Consider the following 22,313-nt stretch of genomic DNA (forward strand, 5'->3'; position numbering starts at 1 on the left):
AGAGTCATTTTCCGGAGCCTGGGGTGTCCATCCTTAAGTAAATCCCAACTAATATAGATTTATTGGGGGGTTATTTACCGCCAGTTGCGTGAGGTACCAGGTTGGGTACTTGTGTATTTTGGCGGCGCCCCCGATGTCCGTCGTACGACGGACAGATCGCATCACATCGCATGCCATGCACCCGATGGCATACGATGCGATGCGACGCGATTTTGACCCCCTATACGACCAAAAATCGTATAAGCACCCTAAAGGGTGCTTTTGAGCACCCAAATGGGTGCTTACAATGTTAAATGCACCCCCACGCCACCCCCCCACTATAAACGTGAACCCGAAGCGTGGCGAGCGCAGCGAGCCCGCGAGGGGCGGCGGTACGCGTCCTACGACCTTTTCATACCCCCACTGTGAGGGTACGAGTTCCTCAATCACTCAGACACCGAGCAGATGAAACCAAAATATGGTTTATTTTTATCACAGCACGCACAAATAGACAATAAACAGTGGCAAAGGTAAATTGCAGAGTAGAAAGATATTCAGGTAGCAGGCCCAACCAGACAGTCCTTGTATAGTCACAGTCCCAGATCAGTTCCACAGGGCAAACTATCACTTAGCCCACACAGCAGTGATAGTATATAAGTCCACACGATACCTAGACAGAGCATAACCTCTTAGTCCAGGACAGTCCATCAAATCTCTCCCCTCTCTTCCTGCAAAACCCCAACTTACATCCCAAAGGCACCCCTCTCCCCCTCCCTCAGGAATTCTTAACCCTTCCTATGCTGGGTGCAGTTGCATGAATGTAACAGGGTCTCCTATTACCTGTCCAGGGGCTGATTAACTCACTCCCTTCATCTGGCTTTGAAGCTTGTGTATGTGAGGGATTTCACACCTTCATGTAAACAGATCTCTTCTCTGGAGAGTGACCCTGGTGTTATCCAGCCTTTAGCTTCTTGTTATTTGGGGGGGAAGTGTATGTCTCTGCCACTACCTGTTGTCTCTGTTACTAAACAGCCTATAAAGAGGTCCTTTGATCCCTGAACCAAAAACTATACACAAACTGAACAGATTCTAATCTAAGCATTTGGTCGCTTCTAGCCGGACCATTTGTCTCCACATACACAGTTACAATATTTAAGTAATACGCATTTGGGAAGACTGCCATAATTAACTTCATAGTCACAAATCCCTTATTCATGATACCATCACAGTTTACTAAGAACATTACCTGGAGGCAGTGACGTAACCACGGGCAAATGGTCTCAATGGTATAATGCTTACATGAATAAAGTCCTGGGAAATACAGACATACATAGGACTACAGGGTACAGACTGACTAAAGTGTACATTTTTCACTACAAATAATAAAATATCATAATTACAGTCTTACGGTCAGCCTGCTAACCTCACACTCCTCCCCCTACATCTTTAGTCACTGTGCCCAGTTGCTCAGGAACCAATAACAACCTGGAATAGCGGGATGCAGAGCCGAGAATCTGGGGTTTGGATGTACCACCGGAGTCCCACAGGGTGACATCATACCAAACCCATCTTGTAAAAGGCGGCTGGTTTGCCGAACCAGCAAGGGCATGATTACAGTCTAAGTCATACATTGGAACTAACAAGGGATGTAGCGATTCCTCTTCTTCGGATTCTGGGTACCCCCCCTCTGCAACATTGTAACCTACTAATACTTTTGCCTCGGGCACAATGGGGCGGGGACCACTTTCCACCTCCCCCTCTTGCCCACGGAACAGGGGCCAAACAGCAGGCCAATATAGGGGCTCTGTCCCCGGCATCTCCACCACCCCGTCATGTCCTTCCTCCCCCAAACCCAAACTAGGGGCATGGCAAATTTCAGTCCAGCATTTGGTCTCAATGTCCAGGGCTGAGGAGGGACCCTCCATCACAAACAATTCCGCTGGTGGCTGCAGGACAGGCTGTGTCAGCTCTGTCCCCTTAAAAGCCAGATGCTCACCTGCAGCTACTTCTGCGCACACCTCCTTCTCCGCGATAGCCTCCTTCCCCAGCTGAGTATGCTGGGCAGCCCGAAACACGACGTCATCTGTGACTGGTGGGCTGGTGGCCTGGATGTTGTCGGATACTCCTCTAACCACGGCGATCTCTTCTTGGACGCAGTCCTCATAGATCCCCTGGCAGCAGGATAATAGCTCTGCATCTCCCACCTCAGCAAAAGGGAAGCAGTAGTGCAGCTCCTCCCTAAGATGGGGGAGAAGCAATTGCAAACGGTGCCTTTCATCACGCCCCCTGCGACACTGATCTTGCCATGCTGGGGTATCCAGGAGCCCCCGATCAATCGCCTCTTCCTCTGCCACCACGAAGCACTCCTCCAGACACTGCAATTGTTCCCACACACTCAGCTGTGCACCGAAATGGAGGATCCAGGCTCGATAATCAGCAAATGCATTGGTAGGATCTCCCTGATCGTGCAGGATCTGCTGAAGGAGTTCCCCGCGAGTGCAGGATCGGATGGGTATACCTCGCAGCTGACCTTCTGCTATCAGCTCCTCCATACTCATTTCTTCAAGGGCAGTTAGGGGCCCCCCTGACAACGACCCTTCTCTTGCGGTAACAATTAATTCTGTGGCAGACCCCTCGGTTGTCTGCCCAGATTGCAGTAGCCCCCTTCTAGACCTTTCCTCTGGTTCTATCTGGGGCATCAATTTATTCTGGACTTGTCCTTCAGCCTCAGAATATTGTCCTCTTTGTAGCATCTGGGTAACTGTAGCAATCACTTCCTCTGTAAATTCTACAAACTCTGGCTCTCCCAACAGATTCCAAGAGGTGGCCTCACCTTTACAGTGCAGGAATGCATCCCCCAGGTAACACAACTTGTCCTGTATGCTGGATACTCTCCACCCGCTGACCATCTGCTGAGCGTCTTCCCAGTACTTCCAGATATACTGCATTTTCCTGACAATAAATAACAGATCCGGCTTCCCAGCCTGCCGATACACTGAAGAACCTCCGTCCCTGAGCTCCTCTGCTACAGGGGTCTTGAGGCATCGATTTTCTTTCCTTGGAAACATTTTCCCTTTCACAGGACTGACACCTGCTCACTTGCTGAACATCACCTTATTGCATTTTCCGTTTCCTTACATATGGTCTGATCCTCTGTTCTCTGTGCTTTCTGTGCTCGATGGTTGGTGTCTGAATGATCCCACTGTCGCTGCCGCCAAATGTGAGGGTACGAGTTCCTCAATCACTCAGACACCGAGCAGATGAAACCAAAATATGGTTTATTTTTATCACAGCACGCACAAATAGACAATAAACAGTGGCAAAGGTAAATTGCAGAGTAGAAAGATATTCAGGTAGCAGGCCCAACCAGACAGTCCTTGTATAGTCACAGTCCCAGATCAGTTCCACAGGGCAAACTATCACTTAGCCCACACAGCAGTGATAGTATATAAGTCCACACGATACCTAGACAGAGCATAACCTCTTAGTCCAGGACAGTCCATCAAATCTCTCCCCTCTCTTCCTGCAAAACCCCAACTTACATCCCAAAGGCACCCCTCTCCCCCTCCCTCAGGAATTCTTAACCCTTCCTATGCTGGGTGCAGTTGCATGAATGTAACAGGGTCTCCTATTACCTGTCCAGGGGCTGATTAACTCACTCCCTTCATCTGGCTTTGAAGCTTGTGTATGTGAGGGATTTCACACCTTCATGTAAACAGATCTCTTCTCTGGAGAGTGACCCTGGTGTTATCCAGCCTTTAGCTTCTTGTTATTTGGGGGGGAAGTGTATGTCTCTGCCACTACCTGTTGTCTCTGTTACTAAACAGCCTATAAAGAGGTCCTTTGATCCCTGAACCAAAAACTATACACAAACTGAACAGATTCTAATCTAAGCATTTGGTCGCTTCTAGCCGGACCATTTGTCTCCACATACACAGTTACAATATTTAAGTAATACGCATTTGGGAAGACTGCCATAATTAACTTCATAGTCACAAATCCCTTATTCATGATACCATCACAGTTTACTAAGAACATTACCTGGAGGCAGTGACGTAACCACGGGCAAATGGTCTCAATGGTATAATGCTTACATGAATAAAGTCCTGGGAAATACAGACATACATAGGACTACAGGGTACAGACTGACTAAAGTGTACATTTTTCACTACAAATAATAAAATATCATAATTACAGTCTTACGGTCAGCCTGCTAACCTCACACCCACTATCCACGTCGGCGTGGAGTTCAGAATAGAATAGTGTGGCGAGCGCAGCGAGCCACCGAGCCCGAAGCGTGGCTCGCGGGGCTCGCTGCGCTCGCTGCGCTCGCCACACTATTCTATTCTCAACTCCACGCCGACGTGGATAGTGGGGGTATGAAAAGGTCGTAGGACGCATACCGCCGCCCCTCGCGGGCTCGCTGCGCTCGCCACGCTTCGGGTTCACGTTTATAGTGGGGGGGTGGCGTGGGAGTGCATTTAACATTGTAAGCACCCAATTGGGTGCTTAACATTGTATAAGCACCCATTAGGGTGCTTATACAATGTTTAATCGCATCGCATCGCATCGTATGGCATTGTATGCCATGTACAATGGCATACAATTTCAAAATTGTATGCCATCGTGCACTATCGTACGATATCGCGTCGCATCGCATACCATCGTATACGTTATGGTATGCGATGCGATGGGCGCCGCCAAAATACACAAGTACCCCAGGTTGTATTCTTAAAGCTCCGGGCCCCACAATTTCTAATGGCAACCCTGAGTGTGATGACTAATTGATTTGACCTACAGATGGAGCCGGCCGGTGGCTACAGAGCTTTCTCCGCCACCCGCCGCCTCCCCCACCACCTTCCCCGGTGCCCCTCGTCCCCCCTATCCCTGCCCATCTCCCTGAAGTGGAGATGGGCAGGGACCCGCAGCGGTGCCGTCCGGAAACTGGGATGCGTCCCAGTCAGATGGGTAGGTAGCGACCAGGGTTGAACATGTATTCAACCGGGGTCACTATGTAGTGCAAAAGCCGGCACTGGGAGATGCTTTCATCTCCCAGCGCCTCCCCGACCCCACCTCCCGATGACATCACCCACCCGGCATTATGCCGGGTGGGGACTCTAGTGTGAGTGGGTTTGCAAGCCGGGTTGCACCCAGGTTGTAGCCGGGTACAAAATCCTGAGTGCGACCCAGCTTGCAGATGGAAAAGGGGTATAAGTTTTCATGTTAAAACCCACTTACAGTAAATGCATTTAAGTAGTAGAAACAAAACTAGTAAGGAAGTTCATTAATTTAAAAACTAAAGCAACAGTGACATCTAGAGGAGAAATCTAGCAATTACAGAAAGGCCCAGAATTATTATGCCTTAGACAAGGAAACATAAAAAAAGACACTATAGGCACTAACTATACATATGTTTGTGCTAATACAGGTGCATATACATTACTTCAGGCTGGCCAACCTGTTTCTCTTCAGCTGTTGTGAAACTACAAGTCCCAGCATGCCTTCCCACAGTTTTGCTCTCAGAGAATGCTAAAATTGTGGCAATGCACGCTGGGATGTGTACTTTCACAACAGCTGGAGAAAGAAAATGAGACGCATGATTATGACGATCGTTAACCTGTGTGCCTATTGCCTAGCATTGCCCTCTGTTGTCTGGACACGCAGAGGGATGGTGGATATCAGTAGCGAAAGCCATGCTGCAACCCACCCTCAAACACACATACCCCCCATCACTTGTCGCGGCCAGGGCAGGCAACAGGGGAGGTCAAGGGGGACAAGTGTGACGGGCCCCAGCAATCTCAAGGGCCCCAGAGCTTCCATGCTCCATCACAGCCGCTGGCCTGTCAGTGACCTTCGCAGCCAGGCCGTCTACTGTGCACCATCTTTGTGTGGCCTAGTCTGACTGACTCACTGTGAGCCACTGCTGTCTACTTTGTGTGCGCCCTGCCGTTCGGTGCTCAGAGCCATCTACTCTGTGTGCACCTGGCCTGTGGCCGCAGGTGCACAGCCATACCCGCCACTGGCACTGTAGCCTCAGTCTCTGGCTCCTGTACTTTATAGCACATGCGCGGGTCGTCTGTTCCGTTCTTGCTCATAGTGCTCGGCGTTCTTTTGTGAAAGTGACAGGCGAGCAGAAGGCAGCAGCCAGGAGCCAAGCCAACAGGACTGAGAACGAGAGAAGTCTGCACCTGAAAGCAGGATCTGGAGCAGTGAAAGTTTAAATGAGGCTCGTACAGAAGAGGGTTGTGTGGATTTGGGATTAGGTGGGGGCCCCAAAAATATAATTGTACAGGGCCCCAAGATTTCTGTTGCCAGCCCTGGTCGCGGCCAGCATCAGGTGCCAAGGAGGTCGCTGGGTACACGTATCATATGTGTACCCAGATTGGACAAGGAACAATTTCAAAGTAACACCACTTCTCTGCAAGGGACTTGATACATATTATCAAATTGGATCATAGTTACCTCCCCTCCTGTGTTCTGCAGGAGACTCCCTGAAATAGCAGCAATCTCCCTCATGTCATCTAGCCCACATTACACTGTTACATTTTTGGGGAAAGAAGGAATGAGAGATAGATACATTTAAGGCCCCCATACATTAGTCTGACTTGTCCTAGTCGGACCTGGGCCCTTATTCTGATCGGTGCGGCCCGATCAGAATATGCGGCCGCAACCGTGCAGGCGAATCGCCGCCTTCCATACGGATCGCCACCTGCCGTCCGTACGCGGATATGTGGCGATCCGCATGAAATTGGACGGGGATACGCCTCCTCCGTCTTGGGAGCTGTCCCTGCATTCGATGGTCGCCGAACATCGAATGCAGGGCCGCACGCTCCACCAGGTCCCGCAACACAAGACCACACGGACACTTGTCCGTGTGAAATCATGTATGGGGGCGGGCAGCTGACATCCGGCGATGTCAGATGCCCGCCCCGTACCCACGCGTCACGGCCTCATTACCATGCATACGCCCCGCGTTTGCATGGGAACGCCCATGAAACGGGGGGCGTATGCATAGGGTAATGAGGCTAAGTAGCCCCTCACGCCCCTCTATGCCCCCTGTGCGGCGTATAAAGAATCCGTGCGGCGAAATCGCCTGCACATGCGCAGAGTGACCTCTGCACATGCGCAGACGATCAACATCGGCGGTCCGTCCGCATGCGGGAATATCCGCACCGATCAGAATAAGGGCCCTGATTTCCCTTGCAGCTCCCCCGGAGGGGGACACACGATTAGGCACTTGATGTGCCAAGGTTTGCATATGATAAATCCCATGGATTTATCACATGCAGTCCCCGGGGAGCCGTGCGTGGGACGTCAGCGGGCGGGGTATGCTGGCTAGTAGACAGACAGACAGAGGGAGTAGGGGGAGGCTGCATAGGGAGCCGGGCAGGAGGAAGCTGTTGCGGTGCCAGCAGGAGCAGTGCACAGGGCAGGGAGAAGATGCTGGCTGCCGGGCAGCGGCGGGAGCCGGGAGAAGCAGAGCACCTCTCTCAGCCAATCAGCAAGTAGTTCTGTACATTAGGAGGAGGATTTTCTGCTGACACTTTCACAGGGGCTCTGCACTCACTGGGCAGTATTCAATGAGCATTTTGGCGATGTGCAGCGAATCCTGTTTAGGATTCGCTGCACATTCGCCACTGCTCGCTGCGTTCCGGAGCCTCGCCGTCTCTAGTATTTAACGAGTCAGGGGCTCGCTGCCCCTGACTGGCGAATTTTAACTCCTGCGGCGATGCCGCAGGGAGCCTGAGGACGGCGGCAGGCAGGGAGATGGAAGTCTCCCAGCCTGCCCCAGAACGTTTGTGGGGGGGAGGTGGGCTCCCCGGGTGCCAGGCAGTACAGGCTGCCCCCCGGGGGTGCCAGCAGGGGACCGGGTATATTCACTACACCCGATCATGCATATGTAATGATCGGTTGCAGTGAATATATGAATATCTAATGAGCGGCTCGGCTCCGGCCCCCTGCTGGCTGGTCTGTGTAAAAAAAAAAAAATATGCTTACAGCACATGAATAAAAATAGCATGCCCCTCCTCAGAATAAAATTCCTGATTTTTTGACACCAAATGTAAAAAAACAAAACACTTTATTTTAAAAGTTCACATTCCACTTCACCATAAAAAGATAGGGATTGCTACTCGGTAAATCATGGCCAAAAAACCTTGAAATGTATTCGCCATCTGGTCATTGAATAGGGTGATTCACCGTTTTAGTCAAAAATTCGCCTTACAGCACAAAATCGCCATAAAAACATGGCGAATCAGCCTCATTGAATACTGCCCACTATATATTATTAACCATAAATAATAAACAGTCCAGGATGAAGGTGCTAAGTCACCGAAACCATATCGTCGACTGACAGGTTTATTTTGGCATGAAGAACAGGGACTAAGTAATAACCGGTACGGGACAAGACCCCGGAGCACCGGACTGGACATCAAATTCTGTATTCCGGAGCTTTTAGTGTCTGGTCCGGGGGGTGTCTTTTCCAGGGGGATGCATGTGATAGCTATCACCAGGGACATGGGGAAGGGGAGATTACGGCCTCCCTATGTGGTCCGGACCATTCTGGTTTTTGCTACATATCCGGACCATACAGGGACAGGTGTCACAGGCAGCCCCCCCCCACCCAGACAGGACACCCCTGGACAGGCACCTCCCAAACCGGATACTACAAGCTTTGGAATGACAGATTTTGATGAATGAACCCTGTCTGGTCCATCGTTCCGGAGATCTGTCTGGTCCGGTTTTTTCCTATACTCTGCAGATCACCTCTTTATGGATGGGTTGATATATCCTGTGCCTATGGTTGCTGTAACTCAGCTGTATATAGCATCCTAGGCAGCGGCTAAAAGCGGCCTAATGGTAGAACCAGCTCTGTACATGGGAAGACTAGATGGGCCAATTGGTTCTTAGCTGGCGTCACATTCTACGTTGTTTACCAACAGTTTGCAAATTTAAATTGGGGGGTGGTCTCATGGGAAGGGGACGTGGCTTTGTGGCAGACCCCATCGGAGATATGCTGCTTGACTTTGCAGTTCCCCCCACACTCCTCCACCTCAGAGGAGACAGATGCTAGAGATCACATTTGACATCTGGGGCCAAATGTAATAGGGTGAGAGTTTCAGAAAGTGAGAGATTTTGGGAGAGTTTTCCCATGTTTTTTTTTAAAGCAGCAATCAATTACACTACAAAATCAACCTGGTTTTGCAGTGTAATTGATTGCTGCTTTAAAAAACATGGGAAAACTCTCCCAAAATCTCTCACTTTCTGAAACTCTCACCCTATTACATTTGGCCCCTAGTTTCTGACACAGCGCATCTCTAGCATCTGTCTCCTCTGAGGTGGAGGCATGTGGGGAAAGGCAGCAGCGGGCAGGAGAAGGCAGCGAGGGGGGGGGGGGTGGAGGAGTGTGGCAGAAGATGTCGGCAGGGGAAGGCGGCGGACCCGGCGATTGCATGTGCTTAAAATCACGACAGACTAGAGGTGCAGTATGAATGCAATCCGTCTTCTCCCCTATTTGAACTATAGACTGTGCTGTAGCCCCACATCTATATCTGCCACTGTCTTCCACACTAAAAAAAGAAGGGTTCACTGTTATCATAGAAAAGGATTATTTACTGTAAGAAAGGTATGTCCAAACTATGGCCCTCCAGCATACCTCCCAACCTCTGCATCCTGTGAAGAGGGGTGCTCGTACGGCATTGCCTGTGCAAAAGGGGGCATGGCCTATGCAAATGAGGGTGCCGTCTGGCCATGCCCTCATTTTCCACCCTCTGCGCCATTGAATAGACGCTGTGCACATGCGCACAGCGGCTATTCCCTTCAGGCTGGGGGGACTACCATCTGCCCTCCTTGCCGGGGACACTGCCGGCCCTGGGCGGGGGGGCGGGACCATCCCCAAAAAAACAGGGACGGTCTAGTGAAAATCGGGACAGTTGGGAGGTAGGCTCCAGCTGTTGTGAAACTCCCATCATGCCTTGACACAGTTTTGCTCTTAGGTAATGCTAAAACTATTGCAAGGCATGCTGGGATGTGTAGTTTCACAACAGCTGGATGACCACAGTTTGTACACACATTGCTGGTGCATTGCATGTTTGCTAGCGATGTGTGCTGGCTGATCTGTGCTCAGCAGGGAGGCTCCATCGCCCTGTGTGTAGGGGCTTACTGACAGATAACTATTCTGCTACATTTTGATGGTCATAGTATTAATTGACACTACCTCCCAACATGACCCATTCCAGGAGGGACACAATGCTCTGCTCCTGGACATCCTTGCCAGTTGCAGAGGTAGGACTGCACCACTGTCCACAATTCAACTAGGGGAGCTGCACCTGCCAGTGAGTCCGGATTGTACTATTTAGGGTGGCGGTGGTGGCAGTTGGTGGGGCTCCCCAATCTGAATATTGGACTGTGCACACTAGCCTCCATATTTAGATATACAAGCCAACAAAATTGTCTCACTCGTGTCACATTGACTAGAATAGGATTTGCTTTGTAATTAATTGAAACAACAGAGTTTTGTGCTGATTCAGTCACAGAATATATACAAATCTGCCGAAATGATATAAAGACTTTGTTAGAAAACAGAAGAAATTCATAAAGATAGATTTAGTAAATGTACTGGATGGCAAATACATCCTATTTATTAACGTTTCCAACGCTCTAAAGTCAGAATTGTTTTATCACTATCTGGATCACTTCAGTGATATATTTGTTCTGCTGCTTCAGAATCAGAGACAAAGGGCCTGATTCAGAACTGACCCCACGGCTGAGAATTTGCATGGCCAGCGTTCAGTTAAACTGCCGCTTCTCTATAGTGAAATCACACCTTGCAAGTCAATGTCCTCGCTGTGCCAATGGACGTGTGCTGCTACACATGATCCATTTGCACCCGAGCAAGTATGTCTCACAGCTTTGCAGCCCACATAGAACCTATGGAGGCTGCAGCTGCCTGTCGGATAAGGAGGGACTGCAGCAGTTATGTGGATATCTTCTGTGGTCGCTCCGTCATACATTCCGTGGATCCCTATATTTGAATGGGTACTTCTGCAGAATCTTCCCTCCTTTTCCCAGTGGGTCAGTAACCCTGGAACCATCTTTCCTCCTTCTCCCGGGGGATCAGCAGTCCAAGCACTTCCAGGTAATGCTGTTTGAGCCTGTGCCTTTCCCTCTTACTAGATGTCTATTGGGCCTCTAGCCTCTTGCTTCTCTGGGGCAGTGGCCATTTTGGGAGGGCCATTTTTAAAGCAGTATTCCATGTGGATGGGCAGACCGCATGGAACTCATCTGCATACATTGGCCGCAGGCACCCCATATGACAGAGCATATCATACGGCCATAAAAACAGCACTGCCGGCACCCGCGCAGCACACATATTATATGATAAATATAATTTATATAGAAAAACTAATCAATTATGTTATTTAAGAGTAGAATCATACCATTCAATTGCATCAGTTAGCTTTATAACAATTATAACAAAAGTGCACATTTCTGGAATCATTTTTTTACATATAAATACTACATTTATATCAGATACATTTGCTTAGTACATACAGTACATTTTGATTAATGTCCAGCAGTAGCATAGTGTCTTCTTAGGTCTGTCAGTCTTAGCAACAACAGGTGAGCAGACTGCGAAGTCAGGGATTCCCCAATTTTTGGGGGCGATATATTGCTAAGCCACATCCCCTTGCAGCAAAAGGACCGATTCGCAGTTCTGTGGGGAAGCTAAGGGCTAAAATGACACGATTCTAATGGAATCATTTCATATTGGCTCCGCCCCCTCCCCATTGATCCGAGAATCACTGCAAAATGAGCCTGGAAAATGACCCCCACAATGGTAAAAACACTGCAAACTGTTCATTGGTTTCAGACTTTTTATTAGAACCAGGCCGATATTTCCGCCAGGCAGAAATAACGTCCGTTTCCGACAAGATTAGGTCAAATTGACATTCAACCTATTCAAAGTCGGGTCCATTTTTCCAACTGTCAGAATAGATTCCGACAGATGGAAACTCGCTGGATCAGTGAAAACGGCCGCCGGTAGTTGAAAGGATCCCTCGATTAAACAATCCAACAGACATTTTTTTACAATGCAAGTTCAACTAAAACAAAGTCAAATCTACATGAAGGGAAAATATTGATATTTTTCTGCCTGTCGGAAATTTCAGACAACATTGAATGCTCCCCTTTATCTCAATCAAACAAACATGAAATAAAGTCTGTTCAAAGGTGTTGACACACGGGGTGAGATGAAATAGGGTGTGATTTTGTAGACAGCTAAAAAAAATTGCACCATATCACACGTCACATGTGCGATTTCCCTTCACTGAAGAGTATAATACAGGCTCATGCAAGCTGCGAACAACCAGCGTTTCCAGCAGATCATACTAGGACTTGTAGTTCCACAGGTGCTGGATAGCCTCAGGATAACTCCCACTGCTCTGCTGTAATATAACACACTATTGGCCTGATTCTGGTTCACTCGCAAAAGCAAATTCTCTCTCTAATGGACAAAACCATGTGAACTGCAGGTGGGGCAGATGTAACGTGCAGAGAGAGATACATTTGGGTTTTGTTTCTGTGCAGGGTAAATACTGGCTGCTTTATCTTTAAACTGCAATATAGATATCAGTTTGAAGTACAAACCCCACATGACTCTAACTCCAACCGCCCCCCCCCCCCCCCAGTACAGCATGGTTTAGTCCATTAGAGAGAGGAGAGAGAATTTACTTTTGCGAGTGAACCAGAATCACGCCCTATGTGAATATGCCAGCTAAGTGGTTATGGTGGGGATATACGGTGTATGAGTTTTTCGGTTGGAGGGAGAGGGGCAGAAAGATGAATCAATGAGTGATGTATGATATACCAGACTACTAGGGGGGTGGTCCAAGCGGCTGTTCATCCTGATGTCTGGAATATGTCTTGTCTGTCTCCCTTCCTATCTGCAGGATGTGTTGTACAGCGATGTGATGTTGCACAACACATGAAACTCCTTTGAGACTGTACAAATATCTGCTGTTCTCCTCCATAGCTATATCCCGGGAATGCTAAATATTTGTGGATAAATATCCCTAAGAGAATAGTTATGAATAGCAAAGGGCCAGATGTACTAAGCCATGAAATGTGATAAAATGAAGAGTGATAAACCACCAACCAATCAGATCCTAACTGTCACTTTTCATACCCAGGGCCAGATGCATTAAGCTTCATAAAGTGGTAAAGTGGACAGTGATAAACAACCAGCCAGTTAGCTCCTACCTGTCATCTTTCAAACCTAGTCTGTAATCTGGCAGTTAGGAGCTGGTTGGCTGGTAGTTTATAACTATCCACTTTATCACTTTGTGAAGCTTAGTGCATCTGGTCCCCAGTCTATGACAGTAAGGGCTGGGCCACACATAGCGCACAGTGGGTCCCACCCACGCATTAGCGGCAGGAACTCAGCCACCGGGCCCAACTGCATGCTGTAGTAGGACCGGACAGTGGGACGGCCGGATTTCGGGTAGAACACACAAATGTATGACCCCCCTTCTTCCTTGTGTCCAAGTGGGTGGTCCCAGTCTGATTGGCTGGTACTTTTTCACACTCAATTTGATCACTTTTTAAGCTTAGTACATGTGACCCTTTGGGGCCCATTTACCATGGGCGTGGAATATTAACGCCCAGGATCGCATTGTAAAATGCGATCACACCGGCGGGATGCATCAAATTTGGGGGCGCAGGGACAGGGCTCCGAAAGGATCCCGTCCCTGCGAAACGCTGACCCGGAAGCCGGGGGTATATGTAGCCCATAGTGCAGTGCGGTGTGTAGCCTATAGTCTACAATGGGCTATCGCCCTCTCAGAGTGGCAGTAGCCCAGGGACGTGAAGCCAGGCTGCCTGATGTTTATACATCGGGCAGCTTCGCATCCCCCATAGAAACCTATGGGGGATGCGGCCGGCAGGGGTGCAGGGGGGATCGCAGCAGGGATTGGAGATTCCTGCTGCAGTCCCCCTTTGATACATTAGGGGGTTACTCTGGGATTTAGCCGCAAATATGGTTTGATAAATGGGCACCTTTGTCTGTTAGCTGCAGTGTCCGGTCTGTGACATCATCAATGACCCCTGGGCATAAACAGAAGCTCTCACCCCGCTCTATCAGCATGTGGAATGTTTGGCAACCAAGGCCTGTGCGCAATTGAATCTGTCCACAAAAGACGGGTGTTTATTGACAAGTTCTGCTACATTGAGATTAAATGACCATTAACTGATTGTCAGACTCACATACCAATGATACCATACCCAAACAATCCAGCTTTAGAACAGTCCCTTCAAGTCATCTGGATGCACATACTGTAAATCAGTGTCCTCTGCAGATGACCTGTAAAACTATTATAACTTAGGGGGGTAATTCAGACTTGATCACACGGCTGCGACTTTCGACAGCAGGTGATTATTGATTATGGGCCGCAATGCGCCTGCGTGATATCCGGCAGCAATGAACTCCTGATGCTTTTTTTTTTATCGCTGCCCGTTCACAATGTGATTAACAGGAAGCTGGCCTCTGGGGGTGGGAACCGGACGTTTATTGGGAGCGCTAACAAAAATGCAGGCGTGCCTAGGAAAATGCAGACATGCTTAAGCATTTTGGGGGAGGTGTGTGACGTCAGCTGCAGGCCGGATATGTCTCAGCTACCCCGAGCCTGCGATGCCCAGGTGCCCAGTGTTAAAATCATTTGATGTGAGCTAGTTTCACTCTAGTGGGGCGGTGTCTTAACTGAACGCTGGTTGCTGCAGATTCGCTGTGATCAGGACTGACTTACCCCAATGTCACATTTATGTGTAAATAATCACAGCTTTGCCCCTGCTCTACAATGCCAGGATTGCTGGCACTGTAAAGCGGGGCTACGATGATGAGGTTGGACGTGAATATCCCCATCAGCCCCACTTTTGCAGCCGAGTGCGAGAGGGGGGAGTGCCGGTGGTAGGATCTGAGAGACCTGCCCACTTTCCCAGGGAGCCGGGAGCACCACCCACATTTCGGGGGGAAAGTATGTACCACATATATAATTATTTGAATTAAAATATCATTAATGATTAAGGGCCTGATTCAGTCCTGTTCACCAGGATGTATATACTCGCAGCCTAGCAAACAGGCCAGTGCCGCCCACAGTTCTCCCGAACGCCCGCCCCATCTCCCGACACTGCATCCCCTCGGTAGCATATGAGGGGATGTGTACGAGAACACATCCCCCACCTGCGGCCAAAGGGGAGAGAAATCATTGAATGGACGCCGACCGTCGACTGTTTCTAACTGGCTTTTATTTCTGCCGCTGATCGCCAAATACAGAGACGGCGCTGATGTCATGTGACGTCATCCACCTGACCCAAGCAGGTAACGCATGCACATGTGCAGATCCCCCTGCCACCATCGGAAACGGCTTTGTATCCGACCCTAAATGTGATTTTTCTTTTACCACTGTTAATTGTATATATATTTATATTTTGCAATTCTTTAGAAATGTTTTACGCATTATATTGTGAGGGGAAATCAGGACGAGTTTTTCTGCCTAGAACATAAAGTGATCGGTACGCTCAGGTGTGCATAGGGACTGCCAGGGCAGCCATCGGGGGGAACTAGGGGACTCCAGTCCCAGGCCCAGACAGAAAGGAGGCCTGGGACTGTATTCCATCAAAATGAGAATCAAAGTATAGTATACCTTGGTAGGTCTAAACTTGTTTATCCATTGTCCAATATAGTCTGATATTGGACAATATTGGTCTGAGTGAAAATCTAAGCAACCAGGAGAATCATGTGTGAGAACAAATTCCACCTTTTATGATTCCAAACACCCTCCGTGCGTGTCAGCTTGGGACAGACCGACCCAACATGTTTTATGACACCATGGAATGTAACGAGCAAACATGTCATTACCAATTGCATTGAAGACACTATGGCCCTTATTCAGGTCGGTTCGTTCGCATGCGAATTTGCATGCTTGAGCGGTGTTTTTTGATGTGTGCATGTGCTTTTCTACGCATGTGCATACGCAGGGTTCGTGCAGCCACGGGGAACAGGGTGTTCGCTGGGTGCATGCACCCACCACTGCGGCCGTTCTCAGGAAAATGCTGGGCTTTCCCATGGTAATCGGCCCATGACGTGGGTGCGGGAGACGGGCAGCTGACATCACCGGACACAGGTGAAAACCTAAGACACCTGAGAGTGCCTTAGACCATCAAATGATGTGGGAAGTTCCCAATAGGCTGTGAATCATAGGTGTGCGCACATTGAGTGCTAGGAGTGCGCAGGCACCCCCAAATGCTGTCCCCACCCTTATGGACAACTCCCTGCTGCTAGCAATACCAGCAATACCTTTTTCCAAAGTCTTTTGCTTTTTAGACCTGTATTCCGTTAAAATTAGTGCCCATCAATGAATTGTGTGTTTTGCATTGTTAATTGTACTAGACCGTTGTCATATCACTACATACCTGCATAATCCATATAATTTTTTAACTTTATATGCATGCACTGTTATACAGAGTAATAAGAATATTAAAACTGAAATAGGCCGGAGATTATGTTCTGGCTGAGAGACATTTTATATTTTAGCGAGTACCAATAGATGATGCATGCATGATTGGCAGTGTTAGACACACCCAATGGGCAATGCTACACACGCCCAATAGGTGGTGCTAGACACACCCCTTTGACGGTGCACCCCCTAATGAAATATACTGTGCATGTCTATGACTGCAGGAGCAACTACTGTAGGTAGCACCTGCAGATTACCCTGAGGGGGAAACAACCTGGGTCCTTGTAGTCAGAGGAAAGTTCACCACTCCCTTCTCTACATGCCCTATTTTAGGGAAAACTGTTACCAGGGTTATACCCATTTATATGAACCACTGTAACAACATGGGGTCAAGTAAGATTTCAAGGGAACTATAACAATCACTTTTGTGGCTTATTTTGGTAATTTAGCAGCAACATCTGTGACCTGCAGTTACGCTGTCGTTAAATATAAGCAACCACTTTGACTTCCTTTATATCTGAAGCTGACCGGGTGACATCTATTTTATAGGCTACAAATAATTTTATATTTGAGTATTATGTATTTGGTTCCTGTAGGGTTACCACCTCATCCCTTTAATTCCGGACACATGTGAATTACACAGGTTCTGTGGCTGTCTGACTTAAAGACTCCATTTCACTTGGTTTTAATCAGCCACAGAACCTGTGTAATTAATGTGTGTCCGGAATTAAAGGGATGAGGTGTCAATCCTAGGTTCCTGGGAGCACCTCCAGATAGGTAATACGTAGGGTTAACACCTCATCCCTTTAATCCTGGAGACATATTAATTACACAGGTTCTGTGGCTGATTAAAAAAATACAGTTGGAATGAAGTCTGATGGCTGTTTAAAAAAAAAAACAGTAGAAATTGAGTCTTGAAGTGAGCCAGCCACAGAACCCGTGTAATTAATATGCCTCCAGGATGAGGTACGGGAATACGACTTTGTTAGAATCCTATGTACCAGCATGCCCTGGATAAGATACACAGCAGGGCCCCTCTGCCATAGGGCAGATTGTGATGTCACTATGGGCTGTGAGGGCAGATTGTGATGTCACAATGGGCTGTGAGGATGTATAAAACCATCCGCTTGCTGCTTCCTGGCTCATAACTGATATTGCTGGACTAGAGCCAACACATATAATTTCTCATTCTTTTCTGAAGACTGACGATTGAATAAGATGGAGACTAAAAGTGACAAAGCTAAAGATCATCAAGTGGCTGTCGCTTTGCGCATCCGTCCATTTAATAGAACGGAGACTAAGAACCGCGCACAATGCATTGCCCACCAGCTGGGACCGCAGACAGTGCTACTGCAGGACCCTGGTGAGGATCCTAACAACGTCCTGCGCTCGACCAGGACAAGAGAGACGACATTCAAATTCAACCAAGTGTTTGACCAGGCAGCGACCCAGGAGACTGTGTATAATTCCACAGTGAGGCCCTTAGTGGGTGACCTCCTATCTGGGTACAATGCTGCCATATTTGCCTACGGCCCAACAGGCACCGGGAAGACCTTTACTATGATGGGCAAGGCCCGTGAGCCCGGAGTAATGTATCGCACCCTGAAGGACCTGTTTAATGCCATTGAGGAGACTGGAAATAGAAAAAACTTCTCTGTATCATTGTCATATGCTGAGATCTACAATGAAAAAGTCCGGGACCTTCTAAGACCTTCCTCTGGGTCTTTGGTCCTCAGAGAGGATCCCAATGGCAACACCAAAATAGAAGGGATTGCCCAGTTCACCCTTAGCAATCCTGAGGAAGCCATGGCCCTGCTGGAGAAGGGGAATAAGCGGCGCTCTGAAGCTCCCACCGCCGCTAATAAGACCTCATCCCGCTCCCATGCAGTAATGCAGGTCACCATACAGCAGGAGGACAGCGATGGTGTGAGCACAGCCAGGCTGTACATGGTAGACCTGGCAGGATCAGAGCGGGCAAGCCAGACTGCAAACAGTGGCCAGAGCATGAAAGAGGGAGGCTACATCAACCGCTCCCTTCTCGCTCTGAGAACCTGCATCATGGCGCTGCGTGACAAACCAGGCAGCCATAGAAACTATCGGGACAGCAAGCTGACCTGGCTGCTAAAGGGAGCACTAAGCGGGAAAGGCCGAATGGTCATGATCACACACATCAGCCCCGCGGATAGTGCCTATGAAGACGCCCGCAGCACAATGACCTATGGGAGCAAGGCCAAGTTCATCAAGACACGGGTGGAGAGGAACCGTGTCTGTGTCCCCCATAAGATCCCTGAGGGGACTAAAGTGCTACCGAAAGTCTCTCATCCTCCAGAACTTAAACGCAAGACCAGAGCGCCGAGGCATGAGGATGATTATTTTGTTATGAGACGCATCGCTCCTGTACTCCCTGTACTCTCCAGGCTTTTTTGCGAGATAAAGGCTAAAGCTTGTTGCAAAAATCGTTCCTCCAATTATCAAGATCGAAGACCTCCATGGCGATAGGAACATCACTGGTGCCGGTAGGAACAGCACTCGGCCGACATGAACAGCACTCGGCCCGGCAGAAAGATGGGGATTAGGGCTAATGGCGATACCCCAAAAACAAAAACGACACTGGGCAGCCACCCCATGGGTGTGTTGGAAGAGCTGCTAATTATGTGTAAAATGCTGATAATTACATCCAACTCATTGAGAACATAATAAGTACGTCAGCTAGTTATACATAATTTGTGCTGTTAGCGGGTTTATGGCATCCGTTATATAATGTGATGCTTAGATCTTATAAGGATTATGTTAGGGCAGAACCAGTAGAGGGGGGATGAGATCTTTGCAGCACCTTCCTGACATCCTCAATTATTTATTTATTATTATTATTTACTGACACTTCGCCAGCAAATCCCATTGTGCTCTAAAATTACCATCCAATCAGGTCATCTTATTTTACAATCACAGCCTGTAGCACGGCAACAGGAACAGGTTAACATTGGGGCGGATAAAGCTGCAGCTCCAGGCCTCCACATAAAAACAGGCCCGTCACCATGACAGAATGATGATCACCAGACAGGGACCAGCTGCTCACATGGTCGGCCATAATCAAGTAATACAATTGCATTTCTATTTTCCCCATTTATGCAATTTTTGTACTTTTATATAATTAGGGAGACACTGGGGCTTATAGTCTATGGGTTCTACAGGCAATCCCCTGCACACCTTTTTTCTATTTAAGTAGTGCCGAATGGGCAGGGTTGTGAATAGATCCCCTTTGCCCCATCAGGCACTGTCTGCCACGCTGTCCCGTGCCCCTCCCCTGTCTGCGGCAATGATTTGCTTAATGATGGGGGAGGTGGTCTGGCTGATCCAGCTGCTTCTAAACATTACAGCTGATTGATAGGGGTCAGTTCTCCAACTGTCCAGCCACAGGATAAGCAGCAGGCATTCAGGCACTTAAGACACGGCTTATACCAGGGGTGGCCAAACCTGTCCTCAAGATCTACCAACAGTTTATATATATCAGGTAACCTGTAATCTATAGTAGGAATGAATACAGCATGTTTGGAAATGTGACAGCTAGTAATGACTACAGCTGTGCACCAGCAAGTTGGTCTGGGGAATGTTACAGATAGTAAAGACTACACCTGTGCACGAGCTAGGTGACCTGGGGAATCTGACAGTTAGTAATGACTACAGCTGTGCACCAGCTAGGGTGACCTGGGAAATGTGGCAGTTAGTAATGACTACACCTGTGCACCAGCTAGGTGGTCTGGGAAATGTGACAGTTAGTAATGACTACACCTGTGCACCAGCTAGGTGACCTGGGAAATGTGACAGTTAGTAATGACTACACCTATGCACCAGCTAGGTGGTCTGGGTAATGTGACATTTAGTAATGACTACAGCTGTGCACCAGCGAGGTTGTCTGGGAAACATGGACCGTTAGTAGATCTTGAGGACTGGTTTGGCCACCCCGGCTTATACCATAACCTAGGCCTCCAGCCTCTTGGTTTAAGGGCCCCATACATCAGCAATTAATTGTGACAATTTTCAGATATGTAGATGATTGCCACAATTAATTTTAGATGTGTGGGCTCCCCCTTTTGGCAATCCCAATCAAAATCGCCAATCGATTGCTTAATCAGGTTTTTAAACATGTTTAATAATCTGGTATTATCTGCAGATCTTTTTTATATGTGTGGGCATTCCCAATTCGTCTACTTCATCTATTTAAATTATGAACAGCTGAAATGACAATCAATTGGGCAATTTCCAGATATGAAGATGCAATCTTTAGATGGAAAAATCTGCCGATCACTGAAATAAATCTGTAATGTGTGGGCAAAGTCAGATAGATTGAAAATCCATTTATCTGGCCAAAAAATCCCTGTACCTGGAAATCCATAAATTGTGATTGCTGATGTATGGGGCCCATTACACCCCATCAATCTTTCATCCTCTCTGATTGTTTGAGAGTTCTTATTCACCTGGCACAGGCAGTGGGTGGAATGAGTTGTCCAGAGAGGGAAGGGGAGTGGCTACTGATTACCTGGGCCTGAGCACGCAAAGGGTCCGCATTAGATATTAGAATATGCACTTTGGTTGGGATGCAGTTGGAATACCGGAATCCCGACAGTGCTTTGCAGACCGGTGCCGGGATCCCAACATCACTCACAATGCTTCCACCGGAATGCTGTCTGTTGGCTTCCCAATCGAAAGTATGGCAGGGAGGGTTAGAGTTCAGGGGGCCCTGGGAAGTTGTTGTACTGGGGCCCAAGATTTCTCTTGACAGCCCTGGGAAAAGCCCACAAAATACCTTCAAAGAGACGGTAAATATGGTAGGGCAGTCTACAGAAATGTGTTATTTGCTACTTCCACATCATTATCCTGTTCTAAGTTATTACAGAAATAAGGTACTAGAATCATTGCAATCCTACTAGATAGCTGATAACAGACGATGGTCCCCACGCGACCTCCTGAGGGTACTTTCTATTTGTATTAAATTCTTGATTTAGTGTTGACTTTAAAAAAGAACAATATCTATTTTCATTGATTTTCATTTCTATCAACGATTTTAAATAAGCAAGAATAAACATGGAGATTGGGAAGAGTGAGAGATCTGGAAATTCTCAAGATTGAGGACCAAATAGCTGGGTAGTCGTGGTTCCCAAACCCTGCTAGTGTGACGAAAGGACCTTTGTGGTGTCCTATGAGTAGCTGGTGGAGCAGCTGAGGGAAGAAAGTGAGACTTACCACGTGTTGCCTGGGATATCCATTTATCGAGCTCAGGCCAGAACAGGATGTCCCCATTATAGGCAAGAGCCTCCACTGCTCGTTTGGATTCTGCGTCCGCTTGCCATTAGCGTAGCCAAATTGCTCTACAAGCTGATATGGAATGTGCAGAAACTGTGACTGCAACCATACAAATATCTGAGGAAGCTTCCATTAAAAATGTGGAAGCCTCCTGGATCTGTTCAGCAAGTTGAACAATGGAGGCGGGGTCAGAACCCTCACAAACTTCTGAAGAAATTTGGGAGGCCCATACCCCTATGGCCTTATTCACCCAGCAACCAACCTGAGCCGGACACTGTAAAACACCAGCCGCAGAAAAAATATATTTTAAGGTTACCTCTAATTTACGGTCTAAGGTGTCCTTAAGGATGGTGGCCCCGGGATCAGAAGGACCGTCTTTTTAGACAGTTGAGATACAGAAGAGTCAACCATTGGTGGTATCTCAACCTTCTTTCTGACCTCAGGTTGAAGGGGGTCATTTGATAAAAACCTGCGGGGTACAGTACCTGAAATTTTTTGTCTGGGTGACACCAGGCTTGCAGC

The 22,313-nt window shown here is 48.1% G+C and overlaps 1 pseudogene; it reads left to right on the forward strand.

Annotated features, from left to right (window-relative positions):
* Window positions 1-17,612: 17,612 nt before the first annotated feature.
* LOC146049883 (kinesin-like protein KIF19 pseudogene) lies at window positions 17,613-19,018 on the forward strand (annotated as a pseudogene).
* Window positions 19,019-22,313: the final 3,295 nt, after the last annotated feature.

The sequence above is a fragment of the Crinia signifera genome, chromosome 12 (genome assembly GCF_055691185.1).
Source record: "Crinia signifera chromosome 12, ASM5569118v1, whole genome shotgun sequence".
Classification (NCBI taxonomy): Eukaryota; Metazoa; Chordata; class Amphibia; order Anura; family Myobatrachidae; genus Crinia; species Crinia signifera.